Raw genomic sequence first — 23,264 nt, 5'->3', positions numbered from 1 at the left:
AATTTCTGTGATGGTTTCTATTGTTTTTTTCAGCAGGGTCACCATGGGTTTTGTGAAGTTATTCGCCATAAATGCAATACATTAATTTCTGTAATATTGTGACATAGTAGCGGCTGTTTGTTGTTGTGGTGGGCCTATTTGGGAGAAAATCCAGGGTCGTTTTTTACTCCCAGTCCGTCCCTGCAACAGGTCCATGTAGGACAAAGATATGTTTAATGGTTTACTGCATTTTAAATAACGACAATTTTAATTATATTCATTTTTATCTTGTGGGACAGTGATATTATATAAGCCTATATACACATACATACTGTGTTGTGTATATACATACACACACAGTCTGGCATTTGTGGTTTAAGGGGACTCTCCATTGGCGTAAAGGTTTTTATACCGTACAAACTGTATGTGCTATTGCCCTACACCTAAACCTACCCCTTACAGAAAACTACTGACAATTTTTGAATTTCATAAAACACCGTTTTGTATGTTTTTTAAGCCTTTTGTCTTACGGGAACACAGGAAGTGTCCTCATAAACAATATTTACATTGTAGGACCCATGTTATTATACACATTTGTGTCCTCATAAACCATATATACCAGTGCACACACAAACTTGCAACCTCTAACTAATAAATACATAATTGTATAATTTATAAGATATACTGTAACACTCTAATTACTGGGAAGTTTAATTACGGTAATAATGGAACTTACTTTTCTGCTTCAAAGTCACTTTTGAACCAGGCATGAGCATGCAAACATACCTACACATACACAAGACACACTGAGAGAGAAGCTCCTCATGCTGAAAGTCCCATGAGTTCCTCTCCTGTCAAAAACCATCGTTCTCAAACAGCAGCTCTTTGACAGAAGCCCACAATCTAGCAGAAAACCCTCCACTCAGTGCAACAGAATGCACCTTAACACTGCAATACACAACAGAAGGCCTTTCCACTTTCTCTTCACCCACGTGTTACAGTGTCATTGTTCAACACACTGTAGTCACATTATAAGACACTCCATTACAGTGAGACAGGGCTCCAAACTGCGACTAAAACGGTCGCATTTGCGACCAAAAATATTAATTTGCGAGTGAAGTTTTTGCTGAGGTCGCCAATTGTTGTTGACTATGTTATGACTTGATTTTTTTCCCTGATTGTTTAGCGATCACATCTTTTATGTCCACGTATTAAACTGAGACGATGCGCATCAAAGTTTTAATGGAAAAAAGAGTTTCAAACAGTCCTCATCTCTGCCGAAATGCCTGCTAAACGCAGCTCAGTTGTGCAGCGCGAGAGATCAAAATGACGAAGACGTGCAAAGTGAAAGTGCAGAAAAGCAGTGTCTATTTCATGCACAACTTGAACAAACTTCAACAGGTAAAGCTGTCAGCTGTGTGGATATTGGCAATATCGTCAACAATTCTCGTTTATAATCATTACTAATATGGCTTCTTGTTATCAAGATCTTTAGTCTATATTCTGTGTTCTGTAAATGCGTGAACTTCATATTAGCCTGTTTGCAGCGCACTTGCCGTCCAGTAATCACAATAAGCTTTGTGCTTTGTTACTTTTTAAAGAATCAGCTTTAACATTCTGCCAAATTCATAACAAAATTCATAAAATAAATATGGTTTTGGCGCTCTTTAATGCGGCAGGCGCAATCGCTTTAGCGCCTCAGTTCAAGTCTTGTAAAGCTTGTAAACAATGCCACGTAACAATACCTAACCACTGGCCATCCATAAGCTCAGATCAGTCAGCTAGAAAATAATTATAAAGAGGAGTATTTTGCTATATTTATTCGCTCTTGCATATTAATATTTTTACTTAACCTGTTGTCTACATGATAAAAAAATGCAAAAACCGACTGGATGTACGAGAGATTTGACAACATTTCTATATGATGCATTGAGGAGGATCCCAAACTAACACTGTAAAAAGCGATCTGTTGACTTTTCTTTAAAAAATTGAGGAAACCCAGGGCTCGCAAAATCGCGGGGCTCTTGCGTTTTCCAGTTGGGCTACCAAAATGTATCACTGCCCTGCCCAGAGTGCTAACTTAAATACTGTGGGTCCTTAAAAACCTCTCAATTTACTTGTATAAAATTTATGGCCATAAAAAGTTTTAAATATGTTAAATGGCATAAGAAAAGTCTTAATTATAATTTCAAGATGTCTTACAGTTGGGGATGGAAAGACAAGAACCGCGATACAGCTGGATTAAACTTCAAAAGGCAATGATGTCATCGAATAAATATGAGTTTGGTGTAGGGAATATTAACAAGTCCCGCCCATTTGGAGCTGGCTCCAACCTCCCTTTATACCTATCTCGGAGAAGCCGCTATATTTGCTCCTAAAGCACCAACTTAATGCAGAATTAAAGAAATACATTAAGTGAACTTGACAATTCTGAGTTACACTGACAAATAACAGTTTGAAAATGTGTTTTTCACTTTTTATTTTAAGTTGGACCAACTTAAATTTATTAAACTGCAATTACTTAAAAGTTCTCATGGTCCATGATATTGGTACAGATTCTGTGTAATAAACAATTCTTTGTGACTGTATATTTCAAGTTGGAAAAGACGTTTAGTTCCCACTTTAAGTGAACCTTAGGTCCCAGGTCATCTACAAGATGGATTAAAATGCTGATAAAGTCAAGAAAAGAGTAGACAAACACATGACTGTATGACTGAAATGTCAAAATGTTAAAAAAACAAATAAATAAAACGCGTTTATTCTGTGGCACCTAAAAAAATAATTTGGCGCCTAAGTTTTTTCTTATAGGAGCCAATGGCTCCTTACTCGATTTTTTAGTCTGGAGCCCTGAAGAGAGGAAAAAACAAGGGTGTTCTGAGATAAACTAGACCAGTAAACCTTCAGTAACAATGTATTGACTGAGAAAAATTCACAACCACAGCGAATGCAAGTATTATGAAGAACAGGACAAACCGTAGCGCATCAATAGCTGTTAGATCTTTCCAAAAGTGTAAAATATGGATTTCTATGTAGGATAATCTGAGATCTGTATCAAATGCTACAATCCATGTGACAATATCATAAATAAGGATGATACTTAGCATCTTGAGCATGATGTGCTATCAACACTGCACAAAGCGATTTCTTTTTTGAGAAATCTTATTTTTTTATTTACTTGCCACATTGGCAGATGTTTTCTTCTAGTTTGATTGTTCCATGAGATGTTGTGACAAACTAAAATACAAACTGATACCTCAAACAATCTAACATCTCATGTCTCAAAACCAAGTGACTGTTTATTGATAGAAGAACCATTTTTGGTTCCCAAAAGAACCTTTCAGTGAACAGTTCCTTAAAGAACCATTTTAATCTAAAGAACCTTTTTTCGACTATAAAGAACCTTTTCTGCATTTGAAAGGATCCAGGGATGTTCAAGGTTCTTCATAGAACCATTGATGCCAAAAAAGAACCCTTTTGTAATTGTGTACATTAATGTAATTAGTACATGAAAAATGAAGCTCATGTGACAATGTGGTGCAATTACATATTCTAATGTAAAAAAATATTTTTATACCACTTACATTGATGAACTACATTAGATTAGTGGTTCTCAACTGGTCTTAGTGTTATGATTATTTTAGTTGCATTTTATTACTTGCATTTAACATTTTTTGGTATCATCACATTTTTTAAATTAATTCAGTAGGCCTACTGACTGGTAACGAAGTCGGTACTTTTGACAACCCAAATTTCGTTAAAATAAATGACACCTGTAACCTGTGACACCACCACATCAGGAGCACAAATATGTTGCCTAAAAATGCTGTATTGGTAGGTTGCGCAGTACATTTGAAACAAAGGATCCCTCACAGACACTTCTAAAGCATTTTACCTTACAGACCCTCATTCGATTTCATTCAGACTCTAACCTCACAGACCTTCATTCAGAATCATGTGGGAGAATGAGGTGCAGCCATTAAAAGACCAGTGTGTGTCTAATTACGTGAGTTCAAACTTCCTGCCTTCACCTTTGCAATCAAGTTCACAAAAGCAAGAAGCATTTAATAATAATGGTCAAAATGAGAGTGTGATACTGGGTCAGCTGCCACATAATATATCAATTACAGCCAAACATGCCGCAGAACTAGACGGAAAACAGTGACCTAAATAAAAGGTGAAAATACATTAATCGTTACAGCAATTATGACTTAACACACGTCTGGTCGGGGCTCACGCTGACAAATAATCCACTTTATCTTGATTGAACTAATCTAGCCTCGCATAAATCATGTGACGCAGATATTCTGGATTGACCACTAAAAGTGCTGTTGTTTTATTGTACTGCTCTGTCTGTCTCTCTCATTTGTCTCGGAGAGCAGTGAAAAACGTCAGCCCGAGGCACGGCCCAATCGATCAGGGCTGCACTTCGCCTGATTGGTGGCTGCGGAGGATGGGGGCGAACCGATCGCCATGGCGATAGTAGTGACAGGAAGCGGGCGGTGACATGGCTGCTGTGACAGACCCTCATTAGCCCGTTGCCATGGGAGACGGTGGCGTTTCTGGGCTTGAAGTGGAGGAGAGAAAGGGAAGGAATCATGCAAGATGCAACAGATGTAAATAAAATGCTCGCAAGTGATAAAAATACAAGATTTAACTTACAGCTCATATATGATTTGAAAGGGCCGCCAATTTAATTTCCTTCTTATTTACATGCTCTGATCAAAACAATCCAGGCAAGAGAGCAGATATATTTAAATGAATCTTAATGAGCAGGAGATTTTCTCACTGTTCCTGGCGTGTTTGGTTTAAATAAGATCATTTGCTGTCTGTTGTGGGCTTTGAAAAGCTGTGACAGTGTGTTAATTTGAATCTCTCCTGCACCTGCAGTCTGTGAGTATGTGGAAGTGTTTCTCCATGTGGGTGTTTGTGTTGTGAGTAGTTGCTTAGCAGTGACTCTTATTGATAAGGAATGAATGGCAGTAATTAGGATCGGAAGTATAGCTAATTGCACGCGAGGGCTCAGGGTAGACTGTGTGTGTGAATGGCCTCTTGAGCAACTGAACATTTCCAGCCTGTAGAAAGTGGAATTAACAAATGTATTAATTAAGTACAGTTGGTTTCGATAGCCTTTTGTACAAGCCGTCCTATTATGTGGTTCCTTGTCATTTTAACCCTTGTTTATAAAAAGCCCTTCCAGTTAATGACGGATACTGACAGGAAAACAGTAGTAGCAAATATATGACAAGCAAAGCAGCTTTTGTTATAAAAATAGTGTTAAGTGTGCAGTGTAAGTGATGTCACGGCACGGCTAAGGGAAAAAGTACATCTGTTTTCGTCATGATAATTATGGGTAGCTGTGGGAGAAGAAACTTACATTTTACATTTACATTTAGTCATTTTGCAGACGCTTTTATCCAAAGCGACTTACAATTGGGAACACATGAAGCGACTCATCTTGAAGAGGCAAACAGACAGAGGAAGTGCTCGTAACACCAAGTCTCAGGCATTGTTCAAATAAGTACAAGCTGGCAAGGGAAGGAATAAATAAAAAAAAAATTTTTTAAGTTTAGGATGAAGTCAAGTAGTGTCGAAAGAAATGAGTTTTCAGTTGTTGCTTGAAGATTGACAAGGATCCAGCATTCCGGATAGGGGTGGGAAGATCATTCCACCAGCCAGGAATGGTGAACAAGAATGTTCTCGAGAGTGATTTTGAGCCTCTCTGTGATGGTACCACGAGGCGTCACTCGCTAGCAGATCTCAGACTTCTGGAGGGTATGTAGATTCGTAATAGTGAGTGGAAGAAGGCGGGTGCTGAGCCTGTGGTTGTTCTATATGCAAGCATCAATGTCTTGAACTTGATGCGAGCTGCAACTGGTAGCCAGTGCAAGGAGATAAAAAGAGGTGTAATATGGGCGTTGAAGACCAGTCGTGCCGCTGCATTCTGAATCATTTGTAGAGGTTTGATTGTGTTTGATGGAAGTCCAGCCAGAAGAGCATTGCAGTAGTCCAGCTTAGAAATGACAAGGGCCTGGACAAGAAGTTGTGCAGCATGCTCTGTTAGAAAGAGCCTGATCTTTCTGATGTTGTGTAGTGCAAACCTGCAAGATCGAGCAGTCTTTGCAATGTGCTCTTTGAAGGTCAGCTGGTCATCAAAGATTACACCAAGATTTCTGACCGAAGTTGATGGGGTAATTGTGGAAGAACCTAGCTGGATGGTGAAATCATGCTGTAGAGTCGTAGTGGCAGGGAAGACAAGAAGCTCAGTCTTTGCCAGGTTGAGCTGTAGGTGATGTTCTTTCATCTATGCCGAGATGTCCGCCAGGCATCCTGAGATCCGTGCAGCTACCGTTGGATCATCTGGTTGAAAAGAGAGATAGAGCTGTGTGTCATCAGCATAGCAATGGTAGGAGAAGCCATGCATGATGGGACCCAGTAATGTAGTGTATGTGGAGAAGAGGAGGGTTCCAAGAACCGATCCCTGAGGAACCCCGGTGACCTGTTAATGTACTTTGGATGCCCCCCCTCCCCTCTAATGAAGGAGAAGATGGGAGTTTTAGAAGTGGATGTGGTTGGTTGGAGTTTGTGTGTGTGTGTGTGGAGGTGAGAACTGACTACTGATTGTTCTAGTTTTGTCTGTGAAAAAAGTGGCAAAGCCATCAGCTGTTATGGAAGTGGTGGGAGGTGGTGGAGGGGGACAGAGGAGAGAATTAAATGTTCTGAAGAGATTACGCGTGTCTGGAGCGCTGTTGATCTTGTTGTGGAAATATGAGGATTTGGCAGTGTGGACTTCAGCAGAGAAAGATGAAAGCAAAGACTGATACCTACTCAGGTCCGACGGATCATTTGATTTGCGCCATTTTCTCTCTGCCGCTCTGAGTTTGGTTCAATGCTCACGAAGAACATCGGATAACCAGGGGTTAGAAGGGGAAGCCCGTGCTGGTAAATTAAATTAAGTTGGTTGCCTGATTTGTGCGTGCTTGTATTGGTAAGGCGTTTGAGATCAAATGAAGCTAGGAGTGAATGGAAGTCTGTAGCATAAGGCTTGTCTAGATGAATGTTGAAATCGCCAAAGACTAAGAGTGGAGTGCCATCCTCCACGAAAGAGGACAGCAGCCCGTCAAGCTCCTCTAGGAAGGTGCCTAGAATTTGACCAGGGGGGCGGTAAATTACCACAATCTGGAGTTTTATAGGAACTGTTACAGTAATCGCATGAGATTCAAATGAGTCGTAATTGCATAGGGGAGAGTGGGTTGAGTATTTCCAATTGTTTGAAATGAGCAGACCAGTGCCCCCACCCCGGACAACTTGACGTGGGGTATGAGAGAAAGAGAAATTGTTAGAGAGAGCAGCTGGGTTTGCTGAGTCTTCTGGATGAATCCGGGTCTCAGTCAAGCCCAGGATGCTGAGAGTGGACTGTAAAGAAAAAGCAGAAATGAAGTCTGCTGTGTTGACAGCTGAATGACAATTCTAGAGACCCACAGAGAAAGAAAGAGGTGCAGTAGAAGATGTAGAGATAGGGCGCAGGTTAGCAGGATTAAATTGGCGTCTGCGTGTGATGTTAGAGCGTGGTTGAGAGAAAACTGGAGGTGGAAAGAAAGAGGATAGGAAAGGAGAGTGTATGAGGGAAGATAAAAATTATACTTAAATGTCTCACTCGGTGTCGTTGCTCGGTTTAAGTTGCGCAGGAAAAAGTCGTCGGTCTTTACACTTGCCGGTCTTCACACGAGGGCTGAACGCTTCCGCAGACGCTTCCGTGTCAGCGTTCGAACATCAAATAAATACAGAGTCTAAGAGACTAGAGTGAAAACAGCTGTGGCAGCCTTTTAATTAGCACAGCCAATAGCCTATAGCAGTGCAAATAGCTCAAGACAAAACTAACGCTTCGCACTTAAGCCCACGAAAGGAACAGTGAAAATGAAACAGGCACCTTCTTAGCCGAGGGGCAATTATTGTAATTACCAGTAAGTGCAATCAAAAAATATACACCTCAACGAAAATGCAGAATAGAAATAGGTAGGAAACTAAGTATTACTTCCTAGCAGCAAGTAAATAATTTGAACAACAGATCTACAAACAAGTATTATAACACTTACGCGCTGCCGTCCGTTTCTTCTGCTGACTAATCACCTTCTCCTGGGGTCTAACAGTGACCGAGCAGTTTAAATATTTTTACAGTCGCTGTGGTGGCCTTATAATTAGCACAGCCAATAGCCTATAGCAGTGCAAATAGCTCAAGACGAAACTAACGCTTCGCACTTAAGCCCACGAAAGGAACAGTGAAAATGACACAGGCTCCTTCTTAGCCGAGGGACAATTATTGTAATTACCAGTAAGTGCAATCAAAAAATGTTGGGAATTTTGTGGGATAAAATAAAATAAAATAAAATAACTGTTACCTATTCTTGTCATCCAGACAGGAAATGCATCATATGACAGTTAATACATTTACCATACTATAAAGAGTTTGCAGACACAGATATTCACTGATACATTTAAACTTCTAAACCAGATAAAAAGACCAGTAGAAACCAGAATATATTGTAATGCTTGTAAATGGGACTAAATTGATGATATAACACTACATTTATATGGGGAAAAACTCACCAATCTCGTTAATCTAATTGAACAGTGCAGACATATACATTTGAATTTATTAAACTTTCTGTCCATCCATAATTGATAGATTTTACCAACATATAAAATAGAATATGAAGTTAAAAGTTAAACTAATGGCTTCTAAGGACCTAAACCAAAATTTGGATTTTTTTTTTAAAGATTTGATGCCACAGTTTCAAATATAACCCCCAAAATTTCCAGCAGTTTCATTAAAACACTCCACAGCACAGTGAACATATGACCCTTGACATAGTCAATGTCTTTGAATAATCTGTGGAAGGTCACAACCTTTGAACCAGCCAGTGTGAATCCCGAATGAGAATGATCTCAGAGGTCACAGGTGAAACAAAGGCCGTTTCTCAATATGCGTTCTTGTCTGTACTTGTGGACTTGTGAAACGTCATCAGTCGTCGCCCAAGTACCGTTCCAATTCAAAGTTCACATCTAGCCAAGTACAGTTCAAATCCCCAGATGTTTTCTTGCTCCGAACTTGTGCGAACTTGAGGCAGCCAGGTATCCCAGAATGCATTTCGCACCAATCAGCGAGCGTTAAAGTGAGTAAAGGCATTTACTCACCCTCAAGTAGTTCTAAACCTGTATGAATGTCTTTGTTCTGATGAACACAAAGGAAGATATTCTGAAGAATGTGGGAAACAGAGCAGTGCTGTTTTTTTTTTCCTACTATGGAAGTCAATGGTGCCCCAAAACAGCCTGGTTACAAACTTTCTACAAAATATCTTCATTTGTGTTCGTCAGAACAAAGACATTCATACAGGTTTAGAACTACTTGAGGGTGAGTAAATGATGACACAATTTTCATTTTTGGGTGAACTATGCCTTTAATGGCGGAGGGGAAAACCGCAAAATTTTCAAAATATTACTGTTATTGTGTCATGAAATGCCCTTCTAAGAGTATTTTAGGCGCGAATGTAGTTGTTTGAAACTCAAATCTGCGGTTTATTTATAAAGATAGCGCCTATTTGAAAATTTGTTTCGCCGATTTCGGAGACGTGAGCTCCACGCGATCACTGGGCGCTCAGTGCTCATGCATTCGCTGAGAGCAGCCTCACCGCGGCTAGTCCTTCTGACATTTGCCGCTGGCTCTGATGTCTCTGCAGTGGTTAAACATGAGGTGAAATTCGTTTTGGGTAAATCTAACAGACAATCTTTAGTCTCACGAATCTATTATTTCTTCCAGGTCATATCGTTTTGGCTGAGCACAAAGTTATGTTTCATAAATTATTTATTTATTAATCGTAATACAGCGCTTACTTTGTTGACTGAATTGTTTGCTTTTGTCTTTATTTCCTATTACATAAGTCTCTTATACTTTATACTTTTATGATGGCTATTGTTCATTAAAACTGACATTTAACAAAAAAGGCAGATTTGTGCTTGTCATATTTCATTTTATTATACATAGTGAGAGTATATGTGCACATATTACCTAGACCACGTATTAATGTTTTATATTTTTAAAATGAAAACGAAAAGAGAGTTGTGTTTTACATTTTGAAGAAAACGAAAAGGCAGTGGTGTTTGATATCATTTCGTTTTATTGTAATGTGTGTATGCGTTTACATTTTTGTGGCTATTAATATTTTAAATGAAACAGAAAAGAGGCAACGCTATTTGATATATTTCGTTTCACTGTAATATGTGCGTTCCATGAACTACATTTTTGCGGCTATTAATATGTTTACATGAAAACAAAAAGAGGCAGTGGTGTTTAATATCGTGTTTCGTCGTATTGTAATACAGTGTAGATAACTTAGGCGAGCTGACTGAAGTTATCAAGTACGATAACGTCAGTCAGCGAACTCGCAAAGTCCGAACTACCGAGGACGCAAGTCCGAACTTTGCGTACTTGGTATTGAGAAACGGCCAAAGACTCACATCGTTAGTTAATCCTCGGCCCTCTTAGATTTAGTCTTATCACTAGTTCACATTTCTATCTACTTAAAAGGCCAGCAGAGCTTATGTGTGCGTGCTCTCACGTTCTTTCTCTAATGGGAGATTTAAGCTGTGTGTGCAAATGTGGAGATACATATTCATTTCTGATCCATCTGCAAACCTTGCAGGCCTCTGCTGTAATCATTAGTGTATTCCAGCTGGACCCGGCCAGGACGAGATGATCACACTTTTTAAATGTCAGCTCTAATGACCTACAATACATATAACAGTAATGTAACATTTCTCCTTATGGTCAGTGTTTACATCTCGATTTAGATGCTACCTGAAGTTTTCGGGTCTGGATGTTGATTTTTGGCTAACAAAAAAAAAAGGATTTAGTGATGCTGAGATAAAGACACGCTCATACAATACTGATAAGATACTGTTATGGCGTATCTTGTGCATTATATCAAGGAATGGGAATTCCTTGAATTATAAATATTTGAATGATTCTGGTATTCTTAAAGGGATAGTTCACCCAAAAATGAAAATTCTGTCATGAATTACTCACCCTCATGTCATTCCAAAACCCGCAAGACCTTCGTTCATCCTTGGAACATAAATTAAGACATTTTTGATGAAATAGACAGCAAGGGTACTATCATAGTCAAGGACATCGAGAGAAAAAATAAAATAAAACACGTGACATCAGAAACCGGATTTTCCGAAGATCAACGAAGGCCTTATGTTTGGAATGACACGAGGGTGAGTAAATTAATGACAGAATTTTCATTTTTGGGTGAACTAACCCTTTAATGGTTGAATTAATGATTATTTTAGTACCTCAAAGGAATAAATATATGGAAAACAGAAATGTAATTTTATTAATAAATGATGAGAATACAATTAAAATTATTGTTATAAAAGGTGAATTTACAGAGTTTTTAGACATGGATGCAATCCAAGAACTGGCCTTGCATGAATGCATGCATGAATATATATTGTTTGTATAACAACACAAAACATAAAAAAAAAAAAAAAAATCATTATTATCATTAATAATTTTAACTGCACACTGTCATGTGAACAACCACTCACTGAACCACTTACTGTTCAGGAATTGACTAGCAGTGCAGTTCCATTTCGGTTCACCAAAAAGAACTGACATAAAACTCAGAAAAACTGAGAAAACTCATTCTTTAGGGAATCAGCCTACACTAGTGGTGCTGCTTCGTTTTGATTTACTAAAAGAAACCAGCTCATTGGAGTCATTCATTCGGGAATCGGACTGCACTGGTTACTTTGTCTGTTTTTGAATCACTAAAAAGAACCGGTGTGCTGTATGTTTTTGATTAAGTAAAAGGAAATGATTCAGAGACATTCTTTTAGGAATCAGACAACACTAGCTGTTCTGTATTTAATCTAAAAATATCCACCTCATGAGATTCATTCGGGAATCAGACCATACTCATACTAAAAGAATGCATGCGCGAGACCTGCTAACATAAAAAAACAATTACATCAGAATACTTTATATAAATCATCAAGCATGTAATTAAATGTCTTCTGGTTTATAAAAGCTGTAGTGATGTGCTATATAAAATACAGCTGCATTGACCAAGAAAGTATAAGAAACCATAAATGTCCTCTTCCCTCGAAATTAAAGAGAACATTTATAATGAAGCTGTCGGTTGATTTTGTGTTGTCATCATTGGGCTGCTGGCCATCATATTTGCATGACGTTTTGCGTTTGTGTGTGTGAGTTTCCCACTGTAATCTCACACTGGAATCACAACACCATGACCTTCTCACTGCATATATTACAGTGCTGCAGAGAAAGCGAGAGAATATGGAGGAGGCAGAGAGGGAGGGAAGGAACCGAAATTGAAATCTGTTTTTATCACTAGGCTCTTAAATTAAGGATTCCACAGACAGCTTGTTAGCTTCATTGTCTTGGCTCTCTCTTTTTCCGGAACAATTACGGAAGACAATACCTTCCTAGACTGGGCTGCTGCCAGTGGGATGGGAGCATTTTTATCGTTCTAGTGATTTCTACTGCTGGTGTTGCCACACAAATCCAGCAGAACAAAGCAGCTGTGCTGAGGTGCCAGCTTATTCTCCCAGAACCCTCTGCAACACCCAGACAGCCCTCCACTGTACAAACAACTACTGTAAACAACTGCTAATCAATCAAATCAATCATTAGTCGAAACCAAGGACTCTGTGCTGCTTGTAACAGGATGATGACATTATCAGGAATAATGCAATGATGTAAGACAAAGTCATGAATCTCTTTCCACACAAATAAGAGCGATAAGCTCTCTGACATCATTTCCAGACTGAATTATGCCCTATATTAAATCTCGAATCATTTAGAACAATGTTTAGTATTAATTCATTAAAGGGTTACTCCACCCCAAAATGAAAATGTTGTCATTAATCACTTATCCCCATGTCATTCCAAATCAGTAAATGCTTAGTTTGTCTTTAGAACACAATTTAAGATATTTTGGATGAAAACCGGGAGGCTTTTAACTGTCCCATTGACTGCCAAGTAAATAACACTGTCAAGGCCTGGGAAAGTATGAAAGACTTTGCCAAAACAGTCCATCTGCCATCAGTGGTTCAATCTGAAATTTATGAAGCGATGAGAATACCGTATTGACCCGAATATAAGACAATGTTTTTTTTTTTGGAAATACATCTGAAAAAACGCGGTCGTCTTATATTCAGGGTCTAGACTTTGACATGTCAATAATACACCCACAACAATAGATGGCGCCAAAATACACATAAAACGAGTGTGCCATGAAATATGTAATGTACTGAGTGTTGTAAAGATCGCGAGTGAAAACAAAAGAAATAGAAATCTTAGAGTGGCATGAGTCATGACTGTCATGTTAGCCTGATGGGACAAACTTCCTCTGTAAGTGATTTTAAAACGTAAGACAGTACCCAGAATTGAAGGCTACAATAAGATTTCACTTCTACTGTTAATACAATTGTTGTAGGCTACTATGAGATGGATAGCCTAAATGTTATATAATTCAGATGGGCTACCTGTTATTTTTATGGTATATCAAAAAGTGTATATTTTTAAATGTGATTGTTGGTACATTTTACCAGTATTTACCATACTTTCAAAACTAAAATTTAAATAGGAAAAAATGTAATATGAAAATAATTTAAGAAAACATGTTTTTTTCCTGAGTTGAGATTTGGTTGTCAAAAAGCCTTTTTCCAAAGAGGTACATCTGGAAAAAAGGGGGGGGTCGTCTTATAATCAGGGTCGTCTTATATTCGGGTCAATACGGTACTTTTTGTCTAGCGGATACTCTCCAAAATGGCGCTATGGTGAAGCAGATGAGATGAATTGTTGAATAAAGTCATTATTTTTATTTTCTTTGCGTACAAAAAGTATTCTCGTCACTTCATAAAGTTCAAATTAAACCACTGATGGAAGATGGACAATTTTGGCAATGTCTTTTCATACTTTTCTGGGCCTTGACAGTGTTATTTACTTGGAAGTCAATGGGACAGTCAAAAGCCTCCCGGCTTTCATCCAAAATATCTTAAATTGTGTTCCGAAGATGAACAAAGCTTTTACTGGTTTGGAATGACATGGGGGTAAGTGATTAATGGCCATATTTTTATTTTGGGGTGGAGTAACCCTTTAACATTATGAGTTTATAAGCTTGTAGTTGAGCTGATTCAGATTTTCAGTTGTTATGTTTTTAGCCACAGCACATAAACTCAAATTCTTTTTTGTTCTGCTTTTCTGTCAAAGTCTTTATTATAAGCCAAAATTGCTTTCTTTTCAGACATAAACTGAAGGTGAACTGAATCAATGGACAGGTCACAGGGGCACAAACATTTTGGGAACAGACTGAAAATTAAACAACTGATTCTTCTGAGAAAGGTATTGTTTTTTGCCACATATATGTGCAGTTGTGTAATATATATGATATTTACTTACATTTTTATGATTAGTGCTCACTAAAAAAGTACTATTTTTTGTGTCACTCAACAAGATTTTAAATCTTAAATTCCAGTGCATTTTTAGAATGATGGTTTTTAATTTATGAATATAATAAGGTCTGTATTTAACATAAACATTAAAGTCTACAAATATTGCTTGACAACACAATTTACAAATAGTTAGAACTCAAACATGGATTTTAATAGCAGTTTTGTTTTTGAAAATGCTGCTAACAAGCTGCTACAGACTACCACAATAATGTGAATTTATGTACTTGAAGATTCAGACAACCAATAAAGTCCTTATATAGCAAATAATAATAAAAAAAACTGCTTCAAAATAGCAAATTCCATAAGAAAACTGTGGTGAATTACAATCATGTTTGACATCATGATTGAATATAATTGTTGTTGTATTATTCAACAGTCACCATTATGGTGATTAGTGCAATAAGCTAGTTAGTGATTACTGTTTTTAGCCAATTCAATTATTACGCAAAAAAAAAAAAAAAAACACTCTTTTAGATCACAAATCTGACTTCAGTATGTTTTCTATGAAATAAAGTTAACTAATTGTGAAGACAACATTACATGACCACAATTTCTTGGTTATCAAATATGGCTCCCTGGTTGATCATCTAATTGTTTTCCCATCCATCTTTTTCAGAGGACAGCGAAAAAACACACACAAGGAAAAAATGGAGTTATGGGATGCAGTCAACCATCTAAATCAAATGTCTACCTTTCCTGTGTAATGTGAGGTGACAGGTGCCATCTCCTCCAGTCTCTTATTCTCTGTGGGTGTTTGTGTGCGCACACAAACACCGGCCTTCATTTTCATTATGTATTGGCAAAATGTCGTCGCCAAAACTTTAAAAGCTACAACTTCAACAGAGCGACACAGTCAGCATACAAAGTTATTGAGCACTTTAAGAAATTGTGGTAGGTTGGAACTTCTTAATGGCTCCATAAAGCAGAGATCTGGGGTGCAGGAGTCACTATATCACTGTGGTTTAGCCTCACCTCCCTCACGGGGGAAACGACTGCAAAACAAATGGGGCTCAGACAAAGTCATATTTTATGGCTAACGTAAAAGTGCCCTAAAGCTGCACCAACAGCAAGACGCTGCCAATGTCAGAGAATGCGTTTCTTCAAGGATAAAGCCTTTCCCTGCCTCACCTCACTTCCTCCCGCGTCAATAATTCCTGCCTCGATCCAGCAGGCAACAGACGGTATAAGAGTCATTAGTCATTTTTAGTTTCTTACACATACACCGTTGGACACAGCCGAGGTTTAGAAGGGATCAAAGATGACAGCAAGTTGTGTGTGTGTGTGTGTGTGTGTGTGTGTGTGTATGAGTGTCTGACATAAACCGACACTCCAAACGTGGCAGCTGGTTTTTGAATGAGCTGAAAAGAAACAACAGCAGATGTTCGGTATTACAGACAGTAAATTATGTATGACAATAATTCCAAAAACTCCCGGACACTTATAGTTAAACTAGACTTGGAATTTTAAAGCACTTTAAATAATTGTAACTTAGTCCAGGATAAAGCTGAACCTGGGTCTAACAAATGACTTGTGGGTCATTCTCAAAAAAACAAACAAAAAACAATTCTGTATTACAATTATGTCTTACAAAAGTATATAAATAAATTAATTTAAAAAAATAAGTTTGATGTTTCTAATGAAAGTCGATGGCATATATTAATTTTCACATTATTACTAAACATAAAACACTACACATTTTTTTTAATTTATTTTACTGCTAAAAAAAGTATTGTAATACCAATCACAAATGCTTGAAATAAATTGATTTTCAAAAAATTCTCAAAAACAAATCACAAATCGTACTAAAAAAAATCAACCAATAACCAATTTTGTTCAATGAAAATCTTTTACATAAACATTAACCAAATGTATCATGACTTTTAAATGAACAATATGGGAAAAAATTAATTCAAAAGTAAATTAATACCTTTTTCAGCAGGCAAAAAATTCTCTCTGTGCATCATTTTTCTGAACTTTAACCTTCAAAGTACTTTTCCACAGCATTTTGTATTTTCAAAATACAAGTTAACACTGTTAACTCCAATGAAATAAATAAAATAAAATTATTGAAAACAATTATTGATTTCATTAATTTTGCACACTTTGGACTAAAAAAAATTTAACCCCAGAAAATAAAATTATTAAAAAAAAAGAAATCTGTAAATGTCACATTTACAATACCAGATGAAGGGAACAAAGATTTTTTCAGGTACTTGACAACTTAATTTTTTGGATTATTTAAAATCTTTTTTCATGGCTGAAAATTCAAGTGAAGTGTCACCATATTTTTAGAATGATGCATGTGAGAAAATCAGACCAAGACTTATCAACAGATACAAAAACAGAACAATAATATCAAAGGTCTGTGTGCAGAAGTAGATATCAGTTGCTGTTCTGGGGTGCTAGTCCAATATGTTAACAGCACTGCTTGGATGGGTCTTGTCATTATTGAACTGGAATATTTTGTGCATTGATAAAAGGTTCTGGCCTGACTTTAGCCATTGAGCTTTTGTGAGAAAAACGACTGCAATATCCGCCCTGCTGTTGTATCAAGACAATATTCTACAATAGTCTTTTCATTAGAGAAATTTCACATCCCTGGCGTGTCTAATCAGGCCTTCCTCTTTTACGCTAACAAAAGCCTGTCGTTCTGGAGGTCTCCCAAATGCAACTGGGGTTGAACAAAAGACCTCTCAGCTCAAATATGAAAGATTTCATTGTTCCCAGTGCAATCAGTCATCTTTATGACAGCTCATTAGGAGATGGACAGGAAGTTGCCATATTTGGCAGCCAGCATGCTTATCTCCTTGGTTTTTAATAAGACAGTTATCTAAACGATCTAGACTCTCATTGAGTCTTTATGGGAATGTTGAAGTCTTTTGTTTTGCGGGTTTTGACTGTGCTCTCTTCACAGGACTGTGGGTAATTGTGCACATATATAGTAGCAGTTATAGTGAGTTCCAATCTCACACTACCATCACATTTTAGATGGTTAGAAGGCCATGCAACAGGATTTACGCATTGCCGCAAGGATAGAAAACAAGACGCTTTCGCTGTGTGTCTGTATGTCTTGATGCAATAAATATAGGAAGGTATTTCTCAACAAAAGCAAAAGGATTTAAGAAGCTTTTCTGTTTTGTTCACTTGTTCTCAGATAAGAACAAGATTGTCCTTCAGAATCCGTACTTAAAGTGATTCTTTTCAAACCTGTCTGTTTCTTCTGAATCAATTCACCTGTCTCACGTCTCGCTTGTCTCTCTGAAACAGAATAGAATAGCCTCACACCTGAAGCAATCCCAGCATGTTTCAGATCTTAGTAATCCTTTGTGAGACTGGAAAAAGCTTCACGGAAGTGCAAAGATGTGGCCTTCATGTTAAATAGATGAAACTAAGTAAAACTTCAGGGACAAGTATGTAATTGAAACCTTCTAAGGGTTAAGAGAGAGTTGGCAAGAGAAGGGACTCAATTTCATGAAGTCTTTTTCAGTAGTGATGAGGAAATTCTAGTTTCCACATGCTGATTTAAAGTGCAAACAGCAATAGCGCTCAACCATATAGTCACAATGTAGTTACTGGATGAATGAAAAACTTATATGGTTCAATATGAAAATAAACAGTTAACGGTTCAGTATAGCATAGAGGGTTGAAATTTAACACAATAAAGGTCACTTTTGAGTCCGAAAATTTCGCACGTTAAAAAATAAATACGACCTCACGTTTACACACTGCCTCCGAAACTTTCATCCGTTATAAAAAAATTTGGATCAATTTCAAATGATTTTCTGCGTTTTCGCATCTGTAGCATGCATTTTGATAGGAAAGGATGAGGAATACAAAGAAACGGAAAAACGCACATGAAAATTTCAGACTCAGTGTGCAATGAACTTAAATCTATGATCTACTACAACAAGGTCAATGAAAATAGTACTTGGTTTGCAACAACTCAAGACAATGCTTTCTAATGAAAAATCATTTTAAAAAAGCTTTTTTTATTGAATACATATATAAACATAAATTTATATTTCCATTTATATATAAATTAAAATAATTTTTTTTTGTAAATATTTATCAACAAGGCAAGGCAAGGCAAATTTTATTTATAGAGCACAAGTTTAACACAACTGTAGTTGATCCAAAGTGCTTTACAATAAAAATAACAGAATTTAAAAGAAAAAGGAAGGGGAGACAACAGAAAATAAAACAAGTATCAAAAACAATTAAAGTGTAATTTCATAAAACTCCAATTAAACTATTCAAAGTACCTACACAACATCACTCAAATGCTAAAGAGTAAAAATAAGTCTTTAAACTAGATTTAAAAGCATCCAATCATGGAGAAGCTCTGATGTTCAAAGGTAGACTGTTCCACAGCTTTGGGGCCACTACTGAGAAAGCTCGATCACCTTTTGTTTTACAATGTGAACGGGGGACAGATAAAAGTAACTGATGACTAGATCTTAAAGACCAACAGTATTAATCATAATTCTAGACTTAATAATAAGAAATAAATAAGAAATCTAAATAAAGAAAAATAAATAAGAAATTTATTGAAATGTACTTATGAGGTCTGATTATTTTCACAACATTTAATTTATGAAATTTAAAATTAAACAGCTAATGCTGTCAATCGATTAAAAAATGTAATCGTGTTAATCACAGTCATAGACTGTGATTAATCATAACCTGTAAATGTGTTGAAATAAAGAAATACATGACAAACTAGTTTAAGGAAACAGAACCTTTTACATTTCCGCCAGGTATGAGACATAATCCTAGTCTTTTATCATTATTCTTTTGTTTTTATTCAGCCATTATCAGCCTTTATACTGGCAATAAAACGTTTACCAAGCCACATCGCTTCAATCCCAGTATACATTTACTCAACTATTATCAGAAGTATTTCTAAATAAATACAACAAAACATTTCTTGCGACCTTACGTGAAGTATTATGACAAAATGCATTATGAAGAAGAATTGGACCTGTTCTGCAGCTGCATTAGAGCTAACATTAGCATCATGCTTCATGCTTATGAGATTAATAGTACACTTTTACTCAGAACTCTCTTCAAACTACCATCGAGTGTTTGTAATAACTTCCTTTTGCGATCACATGTGGAATTTGGTCATTTACTGTTGTTAAAATATGCTATTTATAGCCTTTTATATCGCTTTACAAATTAGCATTTCAGATGTACACATTCCACTCAAGAAAGTCACATACAAATATCCTATCGTAATCGTGTGTTTATTATCATATATAATCTATAGTGGCTGTTGTCATGTTTATTTCTGCTGTGTAAAAGCCTTAACATGTGTGCTCTGCTGAAACTCACGTTGTTTGATGTTACAACCGCCTCTCTGTTCTTAAGTTTCCAGGGATACATTCCAAGTATAATACACATTAGTAAAAGGATCTATTTTAATTTTTATTTGTCTATATACACTTTGGGGCGGCCGCAGTACATTATAAAAGTAGCCCAAAAAACCGCAACCCACGGCGCTGTAATTTTTTCCCGCGACTGTATTTTCAAAATAAACCACTTGGCGACAGACCCTGGCTACACTGGTTCGCTGTACCCTCATCACACAATGATAGATAACCTTCTGCGCTGCGATGAGGGGAACAAGTTGGGGTCAAACCTTATCAAACAATTAATTTGCGCGTTAATTTTTTTTGATTAATCACATGCGTTAACGTTGACACGCCTAATATATATATATAATATATATATATATAGGCTAAACAGCTAATATATAAGCTATTGTATAAAGTATTGCATTAAATTAACTTACATCACTCATACACAGTTGTGCTACACAATCTGTAAAATATGTCTGCTTTAAAAGGTAAAGAGGGAAAACTAAAAATACATTTATTTTAAATGAGAAGCAAAGACAGAAGGAAAAAAAACAAAAATTTTGCTGGAGGGCCATTTTCTCGGCTCCCTATGAAAAGGTCAGTTGGCTGGTTCATGTATTAAAATGTGACTACTGATAATTGGTTTTTTATCATTCATTAAAATTTACAATGCTCCAAGGCACAAAACTATTACCAAAAACATTTTGCTGAAGTCCAGGGCCTTTCTGAGAAGAACATCTTGTCCACCCCTTTCCTTCTTTCCTCCACACTCATCCCTCTCTCCTTCATTATTGAGTATGTAATTAAGTTACTTCGGTCCTTTTCCTGCCTCTGTCACATTCCCTTTATTCTACTCTCTCTCTCTCTCGTCACACCGATTGTCAGGTTTTGTGCGTTTTGTTGGCCACTTGCCCTTTTTAGCTGGACCAGAATGAAGGCACTTTTGTAGCAGTAAATAAACGAGTAATGCTGGCGGAAGGGCAGATCTCTGACATCCACATCTATATCCCTAAAATAACACTGACAGAAAACAATACTGTCTTTTTTTCCTCCATTCATTCTCTTTTCAACTGACTGAAGTGTGATACTAAGGTTTATCCTGTCATCTTTAGATATATGGATGGATCATGGATCAAGTGTTGGCTAATATTTAAGCCTTTAAGCCCATAAAAAGTCCATAAAATACAGTTGTGAATGAAGATTATGAAATAAAGCTTTTAGGTGCATCTAACCTGATGGGAGCGAGGTGACGTCATCCCGACCATAACAGATGGGGTGGGGCGGGGCGGTCACATCAGGCTGTGCCCTGTAGTGTGTGTGTGTATGTGTGTGTTTTGACGAGTTGCAGCTGCCTGACTTTAGCAGAAGACTCAATGAGGCAGGAACAATTCCAGGGGAATTGTGGGTAATTGTGAAGCATCTGGTCTGGGGTGCTGGATCTGTTGTCAGGGGGAACACAGAGAGAAGCAAGTGAGGTGTGTGAGTGTGTGTGTGTGTTGGTGTGTATGAATACATGAAACTGTTTTAGTGCTTTAGGACATGAAGGGGGCCTTCAATATAGCATACAAGAAGGGAAATATGGAGATATTATTATGTCTATTTATTTATGAGTTTGTGCAAAAGTTTATATTTGATTTATCAAGAGCATGCATTTACATGAGCATGCATGTGTATATAAAAGCAATTTTGTATTAGGTTCAAAAATATGGTATCACTGATTCTTGATACATGTGACAAAACATGTCCAGCAATTGTAACTTGTAATTGTAATTGTAACTTCAGACTTATGTGCCCTCTTGAAGCTTGTGTTCTGCAAGTGAATGTCGTTTTATTGTGCCATCCCAAAGAGGCACAAAATCACTTCCATGGACATTTAAATTAAATCCCTCCTGGTGGAATGACCTGGCCAAACTCAATCCGAGTCCTCGCCCATCTTCAAGAATCGGCTAAAAATACATCTCTTCCATCTTTATTTGACCCTCTAATTATAGCACTCTATTCTAATCTTTAACTATCTATTCTATAAAAAAACGTATATTTTGATTGCTTCCATTGTCCTCATTTGTAAGTCGCTTTGGATAGAAGTGTCTGCTAAATGTAAATGTAAATGTAACTGCTATTAGGTTTAAAAATGAAAATATGTAAATGTTATGAGGGATTAATAATAGAATGTATTTAACACAAGTATCCCCTTCAATTTAATTTTATCATTATTATATCAAATCTATAACACTTATTGTCTTCTCACTACATCTCATGTGTCCACAGAGAAGGGTTCAATCGTTCAGAAGTAATAAGATGGATCAAAATGTTTTTATTATTATTATGAAAAAGAGCTTGTTTTATCAAAGGCAACACTTAATAATATCTCATATCAAAGCAAGGTTGTTTTTCATAAGGTTTCAAAGTTGTGTCCCCACTTTTTGTCAAAACCATCAGACATTCATGAAAATACAAAAAAACAAAACAATAACAACAACAAAAATCAGGGTATATCAGGGGCAGCTGTCACTCTAAATGACCCCTTGCTATATTCCACCTCTGCAGAGTATATCAGTGTCAAACAGGCTCTGGTAAGTTTTATAGTTTTAGAATATTTTAAATCCTAATGTTAATATTTCCTGTGTCACAACCATGATATGTCAACACCATCTTCCAGTTTCTGAGGAAATAATTTGAAATGTTTAGATCATTTTATTCCCCTTAAGCAGGTTCTATTAGCATCTGGAATCAACAGAGTAAACTAAATAGCTACTACATGAACTCCATTTGTTTTGTGAAAGAAATGCAAAATTTGTCAACACTCCGCTGGTTCCGTCCAGCTCCGCGCTGCCCGAGCGCCCCCAAGAGTCCGTGCTGCCTGAGCGCCCCCAAGAGGGGGATCTCTATACCCCAGAGATTCCTGCTCCGTCTTGGGCGCCCAAGCTCCATACTCCGCCACGGTCACTCAAGCTCTCTGCTCCACCATGGTCGCCCGAGTTCCTAGATCCGCCATGGTCACTCAAGCTCCCTGCTCCGCCATGGCCTCCCGAGTCCCCGGATCCGCCATGGTCCTCCAAGCCTCCTGACCCGCCATGGCCCTCCAAGCCCCCTGACCCGCCATGGTCTCTAAGTGTCTCCTGCTCCGCCCTGGATGCCTCCCCAGTATCCCTGTTCTGCACCGGCTTCCAGGGCGCCCACCCCCCCTCCCCGGTGGTACTGTTACGTCGCGGGACGCGCCTTCCGGGAGGGGGAGGTACTGTTACGTGTTTACCTGTCTGAAGTTCCCGTTTTCCTTATTTGGTCTGGTTGCGTTTCTCGTTTGATAATTATCATTCATTGTCCCCACCTGAGTTTCATTATCTTGTTTGCTCTTTTGTTCCTGTCTGTATATAAATCCTCAGTTCC

General features: G+C 37.5%; 1 protein-coding gene across 1 annotated transcript in view; it reads left to right on the top strand.

Moving 5' to 3' along the window:
* Nucleotides 1-15,200, top strand: part of LOC131523297 (uncharacterized) — a 36,932-nt gene extending 21,732 nt beyond the window's left edge. Inside the window, exons 2-3 of the mRNA XM_058749584.1 lie at nt 14,310-14,407; nt 15,134-15,200. The gene's annotated coding sequence lies outside the window, so the exon portion shown is untranslated. The remainder of the gene's footprint in view (nt 1-14,309; nt 14,408-15,133) is intronic.
* Nucleotides 15,201-23,264: the final 8,064 nt, after the last annotated feature.

Source organism: Onychostoma macrolepis, chromosome 17, assembly GCF_012432095.1.
Source record: "Onychostoma macrolepis isolate SWU-2019 chromosome 17, ASM1243209v1, whole genome shotgun sequence".
Lineage (NCBI taxonomy): Eukaryota > Metazoa > Chordata > Actinopteri > Cypriniformes > Cyprinidae > Onychostoma > Onychostoma macrolepis.
The sequence above is the reverse complement of the archived record's forward strand: the minus strand, read 5'-3'. Positions and strand labels throughout refer to the sequence as shown.